General features: G+C 33.3%; 1 pseudogene; it reads right to left on the bottom strand.

The window, feature by feature from the left end:
• Nucleotides 1–1,243: 1,243 nt before the first annotated feature.
• Nucleotides 1,244–2,284, bottom strand: LOC149549989 (pentatricopeptide repeat-containing protein At5g28460-like; annotated as a pseudogene).
• Nucleotides 2,285–21,671: the final 19,387 nt, after the last annotated feature.

A 21,671-nucleotide genomic window follows, 5' to 3' on the forward strand; every position in this document is an offset into this window, starting at 1 on the left:
GGCATGGTGTGTGTGAATGGCGGCTAGAGGACTAGCATCGGGAACGGTGACCGCGGGATGAAGAGGCATTGGCCAAGGCATTCAGAGGCACTCTGGCAATGGTGCATGGAGCATTGCCCCAATGATTTAACAATTCTTGTAAGTGTGCAACTTCTAGGACAACTTTATTAGCTTGCACCTGTATCTGCATAATGACATTTTTACAAATGCATGCCTTAGTGTACATTGCAATGTTAACATCCAAAAAACTCTGAGTGAATAAAACTGCATTCCTATCTTTCCATAGAGAAAACAAAATTTCCATCCTGAAGGTATGCCAAATCTGGGAGAACTTCCAAGGAATTCTGGGGGAATCACCCAACAGGATCATGTGTACTATTATTATTAATAAACAAAAATAAAATAAATATATTTGAATTCAATTATATTAATTAGTGAATTAATTTTTATAAATCAAATTATTTTATGAACACTTCATATAACTCAATCTATTTCTTTATTATCAACTATATCACATATAACTACAACTAAATGAATAAATTTATAAATTTATTTATTCATTAACTAATATTTTAATTATTTATAATATTTGAAATCTTGTTATAAAAGAATCAAATAACTTTCATTATCTATACTATCTATAATAAGAGATAATTATAATATAATTTAACATATTGAAGAGTAAAAATTCAAATAAATGATTTTGAATTTTTTCATACATATATTTTACTCTTTCATTATACTAAATTTAATATTAAATAACTAAATAATAGAATACCTTTAGAATTAACATAATTATTTTAATTAAATATTATAATTATTTATTAAACTAAAATTATATTATAATTAGTTTCTAAACTATGAAGGCAAGTACATGCCACTATGTGGTACTTGTTTTAGATACACACTCTTTGCAATTCTCCTACCTTGGCTGCCACAACACCCACTCAGATAGTGAGAATTCCAACCTTTTAACTCTTTACTCTTTATTCTAATAATTTAAATTATCATACTTTATTGATATAATAAATCCTAACACCCACTTCCAAAACTTAGCAAACAAATTTGTAATACATACATAATGTTTGTGTTCATCAACCTGTTAAGACTACAAGAAAATCCCATACAAATATATGGAACAAAGAAATAACACATTCAGCAACCATGTGTATCCACGAAAACAAAAATATGTTATTATTCTTAATAAATTTTTTAATATAATTTTTCAAAGAAAAATGATTAACTAAACTGATGATTTTAAGAAAAATATAGCTTCATCTACTCTCCCCACTCTACAAAATTGATTAATTAGGGTAGTGAATGTAATTATATTAGGAGAACAATGAGCATGCAATATTTTAGCTACTAATTGAAGAGCCTCATCTACTTGGTTAACCTTACAAAGACCATCAATTAGAGTAGTAAATGTAAGATCATCTTGGGTACAATTAGCACTGCCCATTGTAGCCACCAATCCGAGAGCTTGATCTCCTTTGCTTACTCTATAGAGACCATCAATCAGGGTAGTAAACATAATTCTATCCAGACAACAATGACCATGCCTCATTCTATTTAACAATTCTAATGCTTCATCAATATAACCCCACTCACAATATGCTCCTAGCAAAGTATTACACGTTATGATACCTAATATGATTCCCATCTCTTCATCTCAAAGAAAAGAAAATTAATTTTACAAAAAGTTGCCACAATGACCAAGGCTATACAATATCATATTGAAGGGTGCTACACTGAGGGAAATCCTCGTATTTTTTGCTAAATGGACAATTTTCCAAGCCTTGTCTGCCTTCCATGCTTTACACATTGCATTAGTGAACTGAGTAAATTTAAGGATATCTGGGAAAGACTTGCAACATTTCTCACTAATGTGAACTATGGTGATCTCTACCTCCTACAGTCTATTTTTCTTTAACAACGTAAAAAATGCTTATCTCAAAATAATCTTATTTGACACATAGTTGGCCTCCAACATTGCATGGAATAGAGTGAGCCTCATTTATCTTTCCTGATTTTACAAAAAAACATCAAAAAGACAATTCAAAAGAAGATTATTCAACTTTGGATATGTTTTTCTTACCTGACTAAAGACATGTAAAGGTTTGTGCAACATCTTAGCCCTTTCAAAGTGGTAAATGAGGCACTTAGCCAAGAAAAATTCAATTGAAGGCCCCCATTTTAAAATCTCATTGAGTAGATAATTTATTTGATGAATGTAAAAAAATTCTAGTCTTGCTATTGATCTTTCCCATGCATCCTTTACCATGAAAAAAATCCATTTTACCTGATCTTGTTTGTTTATATTCTGCACACTTACCTCTGGTAATTATGATCTTCCATCAAGCTCACTGGCCATTAGTAGAATGCTAGATCAAAATGGGAGAGTTGGTGATGATTTTCATCACAATTCGATGTCTGTCGTGAATATGATCTCAACAAAATTATCTTGCAAATGGATTTTGTCACATGCTTAAGTTGGTGAGTGGCTGGTTTTCCCCATCCATTTTGATTGGTTAAGAGCCTTCAACTTTATATATCTTATTTAAAGTTTGTGCATACCCAACTCAATAAAGAAGATCACAATAGAAAAGGAAATTGGGTGGCATGGAATGATCTTTGTTTAAGAAAATCAATATGAAATTGTAGTTTATTTTACAATCCATAATTAGTAGCAAACAAATATGCAGACATGTGTGAGAGTTGCATTCGCCGAAGCCAATCAAAGAAAAAAAAGCCATAAGATCATTTGAAAGATTGGAACTCATTTAAAAACATTTAAAGTCATTGAGATTCCAACATTGTGTGGTTTCTTTTGTTGAGAACATGTGTCTCAACCTTGCAATCTTTTTCTAGAAAATTCTAAAATCTGTTTATGGAAGTTTTCCACTTGTTTATGTCTTTAAAAGAGTGTATAAAATACCAAAAGGTGCCCTATCCATAGTAGAATATAGGAGGGCCATTTTTAGAGCATAGTTAGCTTGTTTTATGAATTTTATGGGGGTCTAAACTAAGAGACAAAATTATGGACGGGATTACTATTTTAACCTAGTTGTTTTTCCGTATTGAAAATGTAAATGTCAAAAATGGGTAACATGTGTCGTGGTAGTTTTGCCCATGGTTTTGTAAAAGCAAAAGTAGTTTCTAGGTTGTAAAATCACTATAAAAGGAGGGTTTGAGAAGGTGTTTATGTAATTGAGTTCAATTTGAAAGCTTGGTGCTAGGAGTCTCTCCGAATTCGAGTTGTGGTGATGCACTCCTGTAAGAACTTGCATTGCAAGTGTATTGTAATCATCTTTGTTTGATAATACATTGTGCAAGTTTTGGAGGGTGGAGTTTTTCTCTTGGAAGGGTTTCCCCATAGTAATCACTGTATTATGTGTTGATTGTTATTTTGATTATGTTATTATGCATTTTTTGAGATCTCTACAATAGTTAGTTGAATTTGCATAATCGTGTTCTCAAAGATTAGCATAGGAAGTGATTCTGTGCACCTTTGCTTCCTTACAAGTGGTATCAAAGCCTGACCACTTTTGGTTCTATTTACTAGGTACATGGTTTTTTGAGCCAATCAAGGTTTGAGTGGGAGCTTGTGTAGAGTATTTCATTTTTGTGTTGTAGGATTGAAAAGATGGCAAGCATGTAAAGGAGAATTGGTGTTGAAAAGTTTTCTAGCACAAACTTTGAGATGTGGAAGTTAAAGATGGAAGATTTATTGACTAATTGGGATCTATCAGATGTGATTGATGAGAAAAAGTCGAGGCCCACAAATTTGACTTTAGCTCCACAATATGATGTGACAGACAAAAAAGCTAAAGGTCTCATTAGATTGTGTCTTGTAGACTCAATTTTGATTAATGTCCATGAAGAACCTACTATGAAGAAGCTTTGGAAAAAGCTAAGTGAGATCTATAGATCAAGGGAAATCACTTGTGAACAAGATTTTCTTGAGGAAGAAGTTGTATTCCTTGAGAATGGAAGAAGGTGGATGAATTTATGAGCATTTGGAAAGCTTTAATATGTTGGTGACTTAGTTGACCTCAGTAGGGGTGCCAATGGATGAAGAAGAAAGGTGTCAAATCTTGCTATGTTCATTGTCAGACTCATGGGATAGTCTTGTGATAGCTATTGGGAGCACTTCAATTGACTTGAAGATGGAGGATGTTGTTGATTCTCTACTTTCTGAGGAGATGAGAGGGAAGGTCTCTCTGAATGCCAAAGAGGCTTTGAGTGTTTGTGGAAGACCAAAAGAAAGGGGCAAGAATGAAAAGTAGCATGGCCATTCTAAGTCCAAAAATAAGGGGAGATCAAAATCTCCTAGTAAGTTCAAGGCAATTTTTTGGAATTGTGGCAAAGCTAGACACTTCTGAAAGGACTGCAAAGAGGAGAAGAACAAGAAGAAGAAGAAGAAGCAAGATTCTGATTTTGAGTTCAAGAAGGAAGATGGAGATGCTTTCATCACAGCCTTGGCCACTCATGCAGGTGAAAATGCATGGTTAATAGACTCAAGTGCATCTTTCCACATGAATCCTAATAGAAACCGGTTTAGTAAGTATGAAAATTTTGATGGTGGTAAGGTGTATTTGGGTGATAACTTAGTACTTGATATTGTTGGTCGTGCAAATATTTGTCTAAAATTTTTTGATGGTAGAATTAGAAGATTTGATGGTGTCTTGCATATCCTTGGACTAGCAAGGAATTTGTTATCCATTAGTAAGCTAATAGATGCAGGTGTAAAAATGGTGAGAGGTGCTATGGTAATAACAAGAGGAAGAAGATTGGGTACATTGTACTAGCTTGATGCACACACTATTGAGTGCAATAGTACTTCTGATAAGATTGTGAAAAATACTACTCAGTTGGAGAAGGAGAAGATTTCTCTTTCAATAGATGGTTTTGGTTTTTGGGTACCCAAGGGTGCTTTCTCTACGGAATCAAAGTTGCCTACAGAGAAGACCATGTTATGGCACCAGAGACTCAGCCACATAGGTGAGAAGGGTCTATAGACCTTGAAAAATAAGAAACTTGTTGATGGGTTAAATAACTGCAATCTTGAATTTGATTTTTGTGAGCATTGTATTTATGGTAAAAAAAACCACATTCAATTTTACTCGAGTTCTCATAAGTCTTCAAGTATTTTGGATCTAATCCATTTAGATGTATTTGGTCCAGTTGATGTTCCTTCTATTGGTAGATCAGTTTATTATGTTTCTTTCATTGATGATTTTAGTAAAAGAACATGGGTTTATTTCCTTAGGAGTAAAGCTGAAGTTTTTAGTTGTTTCAAATAATTTAAAGCAATGGTTGAATTGTAGAATAGAAAGAAAATAAAATGTTTGAGAACTAATAATGGTGGTGAACTTTGCTCCAATGATTTTGACACATTTTGTAAAGATTGTGGTATTAAAAGAGAGAAGACAACTCCATATTTTCCACAACAAAATGGAGTTGTAGAAAGAATGAACAAGAACCTGATGGAGAAGGCTAGGAGTATGTTGAGTAGTGCTAGACTAGATCAAAATTTCTAGGCTAAAGATGTAACCACTACTTGCTACCTAATAAATAGGTCTCCTATATCAGCTCTTGTTGATAAGATGCTAATGGAAGCATGGTTGGGCCATAAGCCTTCACTTAGACATCTAAAAGTGTTTGGTTGTGAGGCATATGCTCATGTGCCAAAGGAGAAGCAAAAAAATTTGGACAAAAAAGTTGTCAAATGTATCTTCATTGGATATAGTTATGGTGTAAAAGGATACAAACTTTCGGATCCTATTGCACAAAAGGTACTTTATTCCAAAATTGTTATTTTAGAGAAACTAAGCCTTCTTCTGTTATAGTGTAGCTAGAATGAATAGAAGAAAAGAAAGATGTGATTCAACTTCCTGTTGCACCTAAAAATGTTGAATCGAGGTCCTTAGAAAGATGAGATGTTAAAGAGAACTCTACAAGTTCTAAATCATCAGAGGAAGAGGGAGAACCTAATCATGAACCTGAACCTCCTGAACCTAAACCAAATCTTGTTCAAAGATCTACTAGACAAAGGAAACCACCTAAAAGGTATGGGTATTCTCCTAATGATTGGAGATGCATATTTGCATTGAATGCTAATATTGATGAACCTAGATTTGTGCAAGAGGCTCTTGGTATGAGTTATTTAGAGTCTTGGAAAATAGCCATGGATGAAGAAATGGTAGCTCTTAAAAGGAATCAAACATGGGAACTTGTACCATTGCTTGAAGGATGGAAGCCTGTTGGTTGTAAATGGGTGTTCAAAAGGAAGATGGGTTCATATGGAAGCATTGAGAAGTATAAAGCATGTGTGGTTGCAAAAGCTTAATCTCAAGTTGAGGGAGTAGATTATGGTGAGATTTTTTCTCTAGTAACCAAAATGACATCCATTAGTTTTTGCTTTCTATTGCAGCAGGTTATGATCTAGAGATCAAGCAAATGGATGTGAAAACTACTTTCCTTCATGGAGATTTGAATGAAGAAATTTACATGTCACAGCCAGAGCACTATGTGGTGAAAGGTAAAAGTCATTTGGTCTATAAATTGAATAAATCCTTGTATGGTTTAAAATAGAGTCCTAGGATGTGGTATCAGAAGTCTGATACATATGGGTTGAGTTTGGGATTTGTGCAATCTAAATCTAATCACTGTATATATTTCAAATCTGATGCTGATGATTTCCTAGTTATTGCCTTGTATGTCAATGAAATGTTTTTTATTGGCAAAGGAAAAGATTTGATTGTAGAAGTAAAATCTCAACTCTTGATAAAGTTTGAAATGAACGATCTTGGTGCAGCTAGGCACATTCTGGGAATGGAGATTATAAGAGATAAACAAAATAGAAAGCTTTGACTAGGCTAGAGTAAGTATGTTGGTACTATTTTGAAAAGGTTTAATATGCAGGATTCAAGACCATTGAGGTCTCCTGTTACTATGGAAACAAAGCTTTCTAGCTCACAATGTCATACATCCCTATTGGAGATGGAAGCGATGAGTCAAGTACCATATCAGAGTGTTGTTGGAAATTTGATGTATGCTATGGTCTGTACAAGACCAGACATTTCCCAAGCAATGGGAGTACTTTCCCATTATATGTCTAATCTAGGAAGAGCACATTGGGATGTAGTAAAAAGAGTTTTCAAATACTTGTGGGGTACCTTAGAGTATTCGATATGTTTTCATGGAATAGGAAATGAGCATTCCTTGGATATTTGAGGCTATGTGGATTCAGACTGGGCCAGTGATGTTGACAGAAGAAGATCCACTAGTGCATATGTGTTTACATGATTTGGTGGTGCAATCAGTTAATGGATGAGCAAGTGACAAGCTGTGGTCACTTTTTCCACTACTAAGGCAGAGGATATGGTAGCTACTCATGCCTACAATGAAGCCATTTGGCTAAAGAGATTGTGTTCAGATATAGAGTTCAAACAGGGTGCAATGACAATTTATAGTGACAACTAGAGTGCAATCTGCCTAGCAAAGAACTTGACTTTTCATGCCAGGACCAAGCACATTGATGTTGAATATCATTTTGTGAGAGATATGGTTGAGGACAGCAAGGTGAAGTTGGAAAATGAAGAGACTTTTGTGAATGTTGCTAATGTATTAACTAAGCCCTTGAGCACATAGAAATTCAAATGGTGTTCAGAGTCGATGGGCCTCTCGGCCACTAGCAATTAAGTCCATGATATTTTTGGACCCCCTGACTCTTGCAAGGTGTTTGAAAAGTGGGAGAATGTTGAGAACATGTGTCTCAACCTTGCAATCTTTTTCTAGAAAATTCTAGAATTTGTTTATGGAAGGTTTCCACTTGTTTATGTCTTGAAAAATAGTGTATAAAATACCAAAAGGTGCCCTATCCATAATAGAATATAGGAGGGCCATTTTTAGAGAATAGTTAGCTTGTTTTATGACTTTTATGGGGGTCTAAACTAAGAGACAAAATTATGGACGGGATTACTATTTTAACCTAGTTGTTTTTCTATATTGGAAATTTAAATGTCAAAAATGGGTAACATATGTCATGGTAGTTTTGCCCATGGTTTTGTAAAACCACAAGTGGTTTTCAGGTTGTAAAATCACTATAAAAGGATGGCTTGGGAAGGTGTTTGTGTAATTGAGTTAAATTTGCAAGGTTGGTACTACAAGGATTCTCTCCAAGTTCGAGTTGTGGTGATGCACTCCTATAAGAACTTGCATTGCAAGTGTATTGTAATCATCTTGGTTTGATAATACATTGTGCGGGTTTTAGAGGGTGGGGGTTTTCTCCCAGAAGGGTTTCCCCATGGTAATCATTGTGTTATGTGTTAATTGTTATTTTGATTATGTTATTATGCATTTCTTGACATCTCTACAATAATTAGTTGAATTTTCATAATTGACCTCTCAAAGATTAGCGTAGGAAGTGATTCTACGCACCTTTTCTTCCTTACATCTTTCTCTCTCCCTGTTGATTCCATGTTCTACATTTTGTCACCTACTCTTCTCTCTCACACTTTCAACTAAGTTTCCCCTCTCCTTCCCTAATCCACTCTAGTGATACGAAATGTTTAAACACTTATTTGAGACTAACACTTAAATATGCCATTTTTCCTGACCATTTTTCGAGCATAAGACCATCAGAAAATCTAGACAAACTAGCCATTGTTTTACAAGTAGTGAAGCCTATCGACTTAATAATTATTTTGGAGAAAAATGCTAGGGCTCATGCAATTGCGAGTCAAATTTGGGGCTTTAATCCATATGTAGTGATGAAAATAGTGAATATTATAAGTAGAAATTATGCAACCTATTTAGATCATGTTTCTTATGAGACTAATCTATTATGATAAATTAAATAGTGATTAGCAAGGCTAAAGCATAAAAATAGTGATTATAAAAATAACTTTTTTTGTTATTCATTATTTGTTCTATAAGCTGTATGAAATCTTTTTAAGAAAATTACATATGCTAATAATTGACAATCGAAAAGTTTGTATGGTATTTTGTTTGGAAAGTGTCTTTAACTTGGACAATATTTTATCTTATCAAATTAAGCTTTGTGTAATTTGTTTTTGGATGGTTTAAAGATCATATAGTAAGATTTGATTTCTAAGATAAAATTTTGAATAATAATTGATAACCTTTGTTAGTTCTAACTAGTAATTTTGAATTTTAGAAAAAATCCTTACTATGTTTGGGAGGGGAGGCTAGTTTTCTAATAGCTAGAATTGATTCTTCATCATTTTGAAATAATTTTCTTTATTTATTTTTGGACAAAAGATGATTTCCTTTATCATTGAACAAGTGCCATGTAGTGGCATGTACTTGCCATCATAGTCAAAGTTAGATAAAGCTATTCAATTTATAAAATCTAAACTAATCTATTATATTAATGTGATAAAGTGAGTGAAATATTAAAATATGTGATAGTTTATTGTTAACTAAAATTAAAAATATATTTCAATTGTAAAAAGAAAAGATAACATTAAATATTGATTAAACAATATGAATTCCAAAATTTTAAAAGACTTGTTGTAAAATTAATTTTGTTTCTATCCTATAGTCATTATATTGATAATATGTCCTCAAGATGCTCTGTTCCATCGCGTAAAAATAATTATATTTAATGAAAATGAAAGGGCATTATTTTTAATGAGATTCTATGAAGATTAAGCATTTTATTATTGGCAAGAGCTCAACATATAAATAAATAAATTTAATTCAATATTTATTTAAAAGGATACATCATTCTTGATAGTTAATGTATAGTTAGAAATTATTGGAAAAATGAAAAAGATATATTTTATAATTTATCAAATTATTTATTATTATTAAATATATAAATGAGAGTTTCTAATCAAGTTTTTACTCTACAAGGGTTTCATGTGTCTCTTGCATACAACACTGTCTCTTTGTCTGTGTTTTCCATCTGTCAAACTGCATTTAGTGTGAGAGTTTTTAGGGCTAGTTTATAATGGCCCCAGTGAGCTATGACCCAGTAGTTCATATTGGTGCTTGTGTTGCTGCTTCAAAGAGCCATGGCACCTACATTGAATAAAAATCCTTGCAAGTTCATCCTGAAGGTCTTCCACGAGGTAATCTTGATACTATCCTTCCTTTGCAAGAATTTGACGTTTCATGTGAATGTGAATGGTTAGAACGACATAATTTGATAGGGTATTTTGTGGGTAGGAATCCTCCTGGCTTTAGAGAATGGGTTAACAAGAGCTAGAATGGAGTTCGTCTTGACACTATGCAAAACCTTACCAAAGGTTTTTTTTTTTTTTTTGCTTTGCTAACTCATCCTAGGATGATGTGGTTGTTGGAAGTGACCCTTGCTCAGTTTATTCCTCCTTTCTTGTGTTCCAAAGATTCTCACAAGACTTTACAGTCTCTAATGACAAAAAACTTAGGGTTCTTGTTTGGGTTGAGTTTCCTGGTCTACCCTTGCCTTGATGGCTATTTATTGAGTCCATTGCCAACACTCTTAGAAAAGTTGTTACTAAGGAATGCAATAAGTTTTTCAATGCTCACCATCAAAAATGTGTTTGCGTTGAGGTTGATCTCTCCAAGGATCTCAAGGATTATGTGGAGATTAAGTTGAGTTTGCAGACCTTCTCTCAAAAATTTCTCTATTTGAACCTACCAAACACCTGTTATAGTTGTCATTCGGCCAAACACAAGATTAGGGATTGCCCTTTGGCAATTCCTAGGGTTAAACCCCCACCTAAGGATGCTCCTGTTAAGCCAAAAAAATGAAAACAAAAGGAGGAATAGACTACTATTGGATTCAAGGGCAAGGCTTCCTCGACTCCCAAATAGTGAAATTCTACTTTAGCTTCCATTCCTCCTCTATAGATAGGAGTGCAAACCTCTGTCATTACAAGGTCAACAATAGTTTTACCAAATTCAAATCTTTTTGTTTCACAAGTTTTACACCCTACTGTTTCTTAGGGGATCAAGGTGGTTGTGAGGGTTACCACTCTTGCTGTGGTTCACACTCTACTTGCTACATCCTCCATAGTGACATAAAATTTGCAACATTCTCCCAGTCCTCCTGAATGTGCTGAGAAATCAGAAGAGAAATGGTGGGTTATCACTCCAAGAGAGTTTCCTTCTAGCTTCAACTTGGTTACTACTTTTTTGCAAAATAGCTAATCCTCCCTCAACGATGAAGAAGATATGGAAGAGTTTTTATGAATTTTTTTTATCATGAAATGTGCAAGGTCTTACAGATCTCTCCAGATAGTACTATGTCTGGGATACCTATCATAGACTTGACAATTTAGATTTTTGTTGCATGCAAGAGGGTAAAGTCTTTGGTTTCATGCTTTCTTCTACATGTCACATCATTTGGCTAGACGACACTATCTTTTCTTCTTAGAATGAAACTAATAGAGGTGGTGTAATTACACTCCTATCACCTCATCTTCATTCTGTTATTATTTTCCATGATTTTGACCCCATGCACATAATTATTTGGATTTTTCTTTCTATCACTAATCATTCATTTGGTATAGTTAATGTTTATGCTTCCAATGATGCCATGGAAAGATATCAACTTTGGTGCTAGATGGCTAACAATTTGCCTCCAGCTACTTGGGTGATGTGTGACAATTTTAATATGGTTGAGCTGGCTTCTGAGAGAGAAGACATTTTTCCTTTTCACTGGATAGCTAGGGAAAGGGAAGCATGGTGCTACATGCACAATAAATTTGACCTTTTTGATCCCAATACTAACCACTGCCAGCAAAGTGGGGTCTGGCACACTTGGTCTAATTTTTGAGCTGGCTTTGACTGCATATTAAAATGTCTCGATCATGCCATGATTACTGCATAATTTTTTTTCTCCTTTTCTGAAGATCGAGGGTAACCTATCATTCCTCTTCCAGATGTGATGTTAATAGATCAGTATCCCATTTATTTTATCATTTCTTGGCAAAAAACTATTCAACAATCTATCAAATCACTATATTTCCTCAACAGATTAGTGGTGATGCATTCTTCCACTATGGCTCACATCCTACATGTCTAGAATATGGAGCTACATCCCCACTCTCAAATAGGTTGGATTCAATGCTAGAATGATGCTCCTACTAGAACCGCTAGATTTCTTCACATCTATGGGAGGCAGTTAGTAGTTTTTAGAAAAAGATCTTATGAAATCAATACCAAGGCCCTCAAGAAAGGTTCTAAAGCTCTTTCCCTTAACTCGTTTGATTTTGATTTATAAATCTAGCTTGCAAATCTTCACCATGATAAATAGATTAAAGATAACTATGTTGGTTGGGGGGCCCAAATCAAAGCTCACCTCCATTGGTTGGAGGCTAGCAATAAAGCTTCTAAAGAGTTTTTCTAGGCTCTTAGAGCCTATCATGCCAACCTTAGGATTAAAATGATTAAATAGGGAAATACTATTCTCTTCAATCTCCCTAACATCCTACAAGATTTTGTGCATCATTATGGAAATGTTTTTGCTTCACAGGGAAATTCAATTTCTTGTGAGGGAGCTATCAGAAAGTTTATATTTGTTACTCCAAACCACTTTACGATCGAGCAGTAGGCTTTCTATGAGAAACTTCTGACCATCAAGCACCTTAAGGAGGTTGTCTTTTCCATGGCAGATGACAAATCTCCCAGCTGTGATGGGTTCCCTAGTGAATTTTACAAACACCTCTGGGAATCCATAGGTCAAGACCTACACAAATTTTATCTTTAAGCTTATCATACTAAGAGCCTAAGAGCTACTATTAATCAAGGAAACATTAAATTCATACCTAAAGCTAGTGATCCTGAGGATATATGTAACCAGAGGCCCATCACTTTGCTTAATGTGTCATACAAGACCATTGCTAAGGCATTATCTCTTAAGATTCAACATCACCTTCCTTTAATTGTGCAACCAGAGAAAATTGGTTTTATTAATTCTAAGTATATTCTTGACAACATCATTGTAGTTTGGGAAGGCATGGAATGGGCTCACAAATCCAATTAACAGACTTTGTTTTTTAAAATTGACTTTGGCAAAGCTTATGATTGAATTGAATGGCCCTTCATTTTGGCTATGCTTCAGGCTTTGCGTTTTGGCCCTAACTTTCTTCTATATATGGAGATGCTCTTTGGAGATGCTAATTCTTGTATTATCATTAGTAGTTCTCAATTTGAATCCTTTAGGCTCTTTTGGTTTCCCTTTGGCTCTGACTTTGTATGTTCTTGTTGCTGAAGGGTTTGGTTACTTATTGGCCCACTCCATTTCCTCTAGTTTGGTTCATGGCATTTCCTTGCTTGAGTCTTCTTCCCAGCTTTTCAGTGGGAACTTTCTTGATGATTCTTTTCTCACTCTCATGGAGGATGAGGAGAACATCACTAATACATTGCAATGCTTGAACACCTTTTGTCAAGCTTTTGGTTTGACTATTTAATGGCACAAGACACTCTATTATAGGCAATCTTTTCTTCTGGCTCCACCCTAGCTTGCTTAATTTGAGTGGAAATGGGTCACTGACAAGGAGATTTTCCACTTCCTGGGTATCTCCTTTTCCTTTCAAGCTTCTATGGTGGACTTGTGGAATAATGTGCTTAGGAAAATTGAAAAAATCTTGATTACTGGCTTACTAAACCCCTTTCTCTTTTCAGGAAATTCTAGATTCTCTCGAAGGTGTTGCCAATTACTCATGTATATTACTCCTCATGTTGGGCTCCTTTCAAAGCCTCTTACATCAAGCTAGAATGCTTGCTCTATGACTTTTTGTGGGCTTCTAGTTCTAAGAACCATGACTTTCATAGAGTTTCCTAGAATTTTTGTTGTCTCCCCAAAGAGTATGGAGGTCTTGGCCTTCTTTCCACATAGAAGAAAGGGCTCACACTCTATGCTAAGTGGATTATTCATAATATCATTGATGATGAAGCCTAGAAAGTGTTAGTTCAACACTGCATTGCTTTTGGATGTCTTGTTAACATGCTTGGATGGATGGGGATTGGCTTTTAGACCCTTCTCATCATGTGGGAACCTATTTATATCCAAGGCTTTTCTATAATCAAGAGCATTTGGAAAGCTTGGTAAGTTGTTAGGCCTTGGCTTTGCTGGGCTAGTGATGGGTTTTGCGATGGGCTTTCTCTGAATGAATAAAATCTTTAGTGGTTCCCATTGTTTTCCATTCAAGGGGTTCCTCTGGCCAAGACTCAAGCCACTATTGCTCTACATTTTTTCATATGCAAGATCAAGAATCCTAAGGACCTCCTTTCTAGAGTATCCATGAGTCTCATATCTCAGAAAGATATGAAAGTTGATTTTCATCTTGCTTGTCTAGATTGACAAACTTTTGATCTTCTGCTATCTACAATTCTAGATCATTTAATTCACAATGTGGAAATTCAATCTATCTGACCTTGGTGAAAATAATGGAAATGGTATCCTGCCATGCCCATCACCAACTACAAGCCAAGCTTAGGATATACATGGCTTTCTCCCCATCTCCCTATGGTGGATACTCTTAACTAGTGCTAGCATTTAAAGTCTTCTCCTTATCATTGGAGGTTGTAATTTGATACTATTTGGAGTGCAATCACTGAGCCTTTAGAGTACACTCATTGAGCCTAAGATTTCCCATTTTTCCTTGTGCCTGTTGTTTCAAGGGCTTCCCCTTGGGCCGTAGCTCAAGCATATTGGTGTTCCTCATCCTCAGTGTCCTTTTTGTGGACATCTTGGATTTTTTCTGCATATTTTTTATTTCTATAGGCATCCTCAAAATTATTGGCACCAAATAAATGATTTTTTAAAGCCTTTCATGCCATAACTCTTTTCTTGGCATATGGTTGTGTTGGGTGATTCCCCTAGGTTCCATACGCAATTTACCCAGATATGGCATACCTTTAGGATGATATTTTATTTACTTTTTGGAAGGATGGGAATGTTGTTCTTTTTACTCATGAATTTCTTAATATCAAATTTTCTATGTACACTATAGCATGCATTTGTGTAATGCCATGTTGTGGATTTAGGTCTAATCTAACAAAGTTGCTCTAGAGGTGGCCCACCTTCAGAATTTGGTCAATCATTGGGGTAACACACCCTACATGGTCACCAAAGTACCTCTTAACACCTCGATTGACCATGCTCTACTGAGGGGCTACTGTTAGGGGTAGAGTTCTACTCATCACTCACACACTTCACGCTTATAGGCTCACCGCCACCGCTCTCTTAGTGGTGGCGATGATTATTGGTGGCATCGCCTAGTATCTTCACCTCATCATGAATCTGGCTGGTCCCCAATTCTTGTGTCTCACCCTTTTATTGTTGCTCTTGTTGCTTCTAGCATGTGGCCTTTGCATTTGAATTTGCTTATCTCTCTATTGCGATCATAGGAGAAAGATAAAGATAAGGTTGTTAATGACGCTGCTAATTGTGGGACTATTCCTAGTCCTCTTGCCAATCCTAGGGATGACTAGGGATTTAATGATCGAGATGAACCACCTTCCTTGGCTAGCACTGCTTTGGTAGCCTAAGGGGTTACTTGAATACTTGTTGATTCCGGCTTTGGCCCTGTGATCTGTCACGAGGTGATCTTATATCCCCCAATCCATTTTTTGTAAATTTTTTAATATTCATTTAATAATCGAAAAGAAACATTCATCAAAAAAATAAAAATAAAATATATAAATAGAATATTTTTACAAATAATACTTATTATGCATTTGTATTAAAATTAAGAATATGAAATTGATTGATAAAGTAGATAAGTTTGTCCTAGATTGAATAAATAGAATTTTTTTTTCTTATATAAGTTTTTAAAGAAAATTATCTAAATTAATATGTTAATAATTTTTTCTAAATAAAAAAAATTAATTAAAATACTAGCTAGTAAACTATTGTACATATTAAGTAGCCTAGAAATAAAATTTTAAAGCAATGATGAAATAATTTTTTTGACAGGTTAGAGCAATCATGAAATAATTATCAAAAGGTAAAAATTTGATTATGGTAGATTATATGATCTTTTCTATAGATTTTCATTTATTAATCAAACTTAATATTATTTAGGTTAGGTTTAATCTTCCATGTTTATATAAATGTTGCTACTTAGACATATATAACATAATTATTGAGTTATTTTTAATGAATGTAATATTTTTATAAAGAAAATTAATTATAGAAAATAATTCCCTAGCTAATCATATAATCTATATGATATATCAAATTGGTAGTTGATCCTAAGAGTTACTAAATGCCATAGGGAAATGGTCTTTGATGGGGCATATCTCAGAGCTCATGTGTGCTATGGATAAAATGTCAAGTTCTACAAGATAATGTTGTTTACACCTACAATAAACTATCTCTCTTTTTGGAGATTTGATTACATTTTTATTTTGTGGCCCCATCTTAGGTGATGGTGAAACTTGTATTCTTGGCTAGTATAGAGTTTCCAATTAGTGAATCTCTCTAACCCTTATTTTTTGGATTGAATTGTCTTTCTTATTAGCTCTGAGTGGCTGGGCAAACCCTAGTTCCAATCTCATCCTACCCTAGTGATCTCTTGAACATTCTCGGGCATGCCAAATAGAATTGACCCTAAGAGCCACTAAATATTATGTGTCAATAATTAGAAGAATGAAAAAGATAGTGTACATAGTGGATAATGACACACAAATGATATGCAAGAAAAGATGCAAAAACTATAGCTATAGGAATCATAAGAAGAGCATATATAATGTGTTTTAATGAATGAATCTCTCAAAGAGATGGATAAAAAGCAATCTTGATATCAAATTCCATGAATAAATTAAATTTTTTATTTCAATTCTTCTCATATTGTTAAGATAAAGAATATATAAACTCTTGATATGTTTAAGATGACAATAATATTCAAGCTTAGACATTTACATAATGTAGCCAACTCAAGATTCAAATTTCAATGTTAATTGTATAACAAAAAAAATAATTTAAGTTTCATTGTTTTCATCCTAAAAAATACTCCAAATAAGTTACTCATAATCAAAAGTACTCATAACTTGTGCAATCTAAATACAAATTAATATCATAGCATTATTCACATGTAAAAAGATACTATAAAAGCTTATTATAATGATTCCTACCCTTATTTTGGATAAAAATTATATTAAAATGAAATACATGAAATATTTAAAATGTTAAAATGAAAAAAAATAAAAATATTATGATAACCAATAATGTCATACATGAAGAATATTATGCATTAAAGTTGTAAGTCTAATAATTTCATGCATCGAATATATGTCATACATCAAATATATAATGTCATGTATACATGAAATGTATGTTGAACATGTCCACTAACATAAATTCCAAGATATATTTCCACCAATGCCTATACATGTGTGGATCTCTATATCTTCTCCTTCCCATGAGGGGAAGGAAAAAAATCCCTAGAGGCCTTTGGCCATTGCATGGAGGGAGATGATGAGGATGATGAGGTCTTCATTACATGCTCACTCATACTGTTGTTTAGGTTGCTATCTAATTGGAGCTGATACAAAAAAATTATATATGAGTTGCTAATTATTATACATTGAAATCAAATATATGTACATACAAAATTAATTATTTTCTTACCACCATCAAATAGTCACTCTGTACATCCACCTAAAAGGCTCATAGATGATCGAGAGTAACAAGGCCCTATAACAATTCAATCAATATAATCATTCGATCATACTTATAAATACCATTTGAAATATTAATTCTAACTATTATAAATAACAACTAAAACTATTAAAACTCTTTCATACCTCATTCGATGGCTTTGAACTAGCCATTGTGATAGCAACTCCATGATTGATGGACTAGTGAATATGAGGAGGAGTCTTTGGCGTCAATAACTGCAAATCATATAATACAATTTACATATATTTTAATAGAATATAATATAATCAAATGAATTGAAATAATATGAAACAAATGTACCTTTACAATACTCATATCATGCCTAGTCTTAGAGTCCCTTGTGAATGTTGATGGTCTAGTAGATAACTAATGCACATGGATAACATTGTTTTGTCAATCCTTCATATAATTACCTAATAAATATATGTTTTAATTGAAATGATTAAATCTATACACACCTATAGAATTTTCAATGGGACATAAAATGGGGCTAGGGAATCTATAATAGGGTCATCAACACTCTTACCCTAATTTTTGAACAATGTTAAGACATCCTAGTTTATTAGTCATTAATTGTACATAAAAAATGTGATTAAATTAGTTTATTGGAACAAGAATTTCAACCAACAATCTTTAACATTTGTATGCATCTTTTGATACATCTAGAATATGAACTAGAGTATTGTGGCCCAGTAAGAATGAGATGGATGTATCCTATAGAATGATATATGAAGGTTTTGAAAAGATTTGTTTGTACTAGGGTAAAACTAGAAGGCAACATGTTTGAGGGATATTCAATGCAAGAGGCCATGAGATTTTGTACAGAACATATGACGAATTTTAAAAATTTCAATCGACATGTATGTGATGATGAAAAAGATGAGAGGGTTGTAGATGAAGTATTAGAAGGTAATGGATTTCACTTCAAGTTATCATATCAAGAAAGAAGTGCAATACATGCCTTTGTTCTTCATAACACATCTTCGTTCAATAAGTGTAGATAGAAAAGAATTAACAATAATTTATTTTCTCAATTGTATTTACATATTTATGTTATTTATCTTACTATTTTTATTACATATTCTATGTAGAAAATATGAAGAAGATCATGAAATTTGGATGCAACGTCAACCTCAAAAGTGCAAATGTCATACTTTGATTAGAGGTGATTATTTTCCAAACTTTAAAGAATGAATTGCTAATGCAATCAATGATGCAAAAGAAGAGGGTGACTATATAACAATAGGAGAATGTGAGCTCTCACAATCTCCACATATATGGCTATGAATTTTGGTGGAATGTGAGCCTATGTAAACCATTTAAGAGTTGAAGAAAAAGACAAAGGGAAGATAAATTGTGATTGTGTTGTTAGTGTTGATTTTTTTCATGATACTAAGAAGAAATTTTATGTTGGATCCATTCAAGATATTATTCAAGTTGATTTTGGTGAAAATAGCCCTATATTATTAAAATATATGTGGATCCGACCATCTTTAGTACAATTTGATGAGTACGGATTTGTACGTGCACATATATGGCAATTTCTATTAGAGATAGATGAGTCATATGTTTCCCATCTTCAAATCAACTAGTCTTTCTTGATTGATGATTATAGAAGCCCAGGTTGGTCATATGTCATTCAAACAGAGTCTTGTTCCAAACAAAAATTATGGAATCTTCTAATGTATTGCCTGATGGGTAATATGTTAATTTACAAGAAACATTTGAACAAGTGGATGGAGACAATGAGAGAGTTATTGAAGAAGATATTTTGATTGCCAATGAAGAAATTGGGAGAGAGAATGTACTACATGTCATATATGAGGATGATGAAGAAAATCAAGCAGATATAGACATGAGTGATGGGGATTTTGGTCTTCTTGGAAATGCTAATAATTATTGAAAAGCCCCAAATTTTATGATTGTTCTATGTAAAGATTTTATGTTGTCTAATGTCTGCTATATTTTGAGGTCACATACCTTTATAATTTAAATATTTTCTATATAGATCTATGGCCTTAATGTTGCATATGTTATGAGTCAAAATATTTCATGTTGACTTTCATCTTAAACTATTGTAGAATATAAATGTAATAAACTGAAAAAAAAAAAATGTTTATTTAATATTTTGGTGGTATTTGAAGATATTTTTGAATCTTTCCCTATATTAGTGGCATTTGAAATTATCTTGGAATCTTCATCTTCTTGATTTGTCTGATTGTTGTTATAAAACATAATTAATGTTTGTGCGCCATCCAAATTTTTTTGTTCAATTCTATTGTATTTATTCTTTGCCTTGTAAAGATATTTACATCTTACCATTGTTAATATTCCTTGCTCAATAAAAATTTGTAGATTGACCATATAATACTTTTAGCATAAAGTAAGAAATTTGTCTATAACTATTTGCTAAATTTCATATGTGTGAAAAATATTATTTTATAACTATTTTTTCCCTATTTCTCATGATACATGCTCCATTTCTATCACAAGGGTTGTCTTTTTATCATGTTGCTAATCTATAAATTAATATGTTTTTCCTCATCAGAAAATGAGGAAAAAGAATACAAGGCATACATTAGATGATAGTGACTAGAATCATACAATTCTAAAACAAATTATGAGCACCTTTGTGAAGAATGAGTGGTAAAGAATAATGACTTTTTGTCACGTCTTGGCTTGAAAAACAAGTAAGTTTTGAATCTACTCTATATTATACTATCATGATTTAATCAGGAATTTTTTTTTCACCAAATAGAAGTTCTAGGTAAATGAAATTTGATTCAACTTTCTACTCTTTAGTCTCTTTTTCTATTTGACATCTTTAAAGTCTACCAAGTGGTATTTTTTAATCCATCACTTCACAGTCAATTGCTATGTAGTTAAGCATTTTAATCTAATTAGATGTTGTCACTATTGGATTTCTATTTTAGTCACTATATTTCATTTGCATAACAACTTGTTGTTTATCAAGCTTAATTTAAATGTAATTAGTTTGATTTTGATACAATATTGTCAATTGATTAACAATTTAATACTGAACAGTAAACTACTGACTTTATCAATTGATTACCAATTGTGTGATCATATGATAGGCATGAACACACCTAGGCATAGTTATATTATTTATGATCATAGTGTAGTCTTCCTCTACACAATATAGTATGGTATAGTTAGTTATTACTATTAATACTACTACCACTACTACTGACTGACCTTGCCTACTAATACTCCTACTAGCCACTAATGTGGTTATATGTAAGCCACTTTTACTACATTATGTATACAAGACCCTTGATGCAAAGTGCAAAACTGTAACTTCTCTCCAATCTAATCCTTCAATATGAATCAATATGTTGACGTAATATTTATCCAAACTTTTAGTCTCCCTTTCTTTGGTTCTCACTTCACTCCCAGGGTCTAACTTCTTTAAAAAGGCACAAAATTAAATATGCTGATCCAAGTCCTAAGGTACCATACACTCATTCAAATGATGGATTTAATTCTTAGTTCCAACCACCAAACATTTCACAAAAGAACTGATTACCTATATTGCAATTTTGTGGCTTTTTGACCTTGTTGTGAACTAGGTCCCTCCTAACAACTTTCGTTAAAACAAGGTTAAGGCTATAGATTCAAGACTTGTTGGAATGCATTCAATAGGTTCAAACACAATGCTTTCATTCCCCCAAACACCAATTATCAATTTCATTCCTTCAACTCAAAACAACTGCAAACAACACTTTAGCCTAATTGATAAAGTTAGGCTAGGGCTTGATATAATTGCCTCAGTTGGGTGCATGAAACCAATCCATTGATTTGGTAACCTCCTACATTTTTTTTTTGAACTACTTCATTAAAAAAAATTGACCCACAACCTTCCTTTGCTGATCACATGTCCAAATAGTGCATTTTTAGGCTAAATACATGGTTATATTTAGCCTAGGGCATCAAACTAAAAATAGAAAATGCGATTTTCCCATCCAATGCTTTTGAAAACATAAAACAAAATATATTAGCTTGA

The sequence above is a fragment of the Cupressus sempervirens genome, chromosome 7, assembly GCF_028749045.1.
Source record: "Cupressus sempervirens isolate cs-2001-9-10 chromosome 7, ASM2874904v1, whole genome shotgun sequence".
NCBI classification, from domain to species: domain Eukaryota; kingdom Viridiplantae; phylum Streptophyta; class Pinopsida; order Cupressales; family Cupressaceae; genus Cupressus; species Cupressus sempervirens.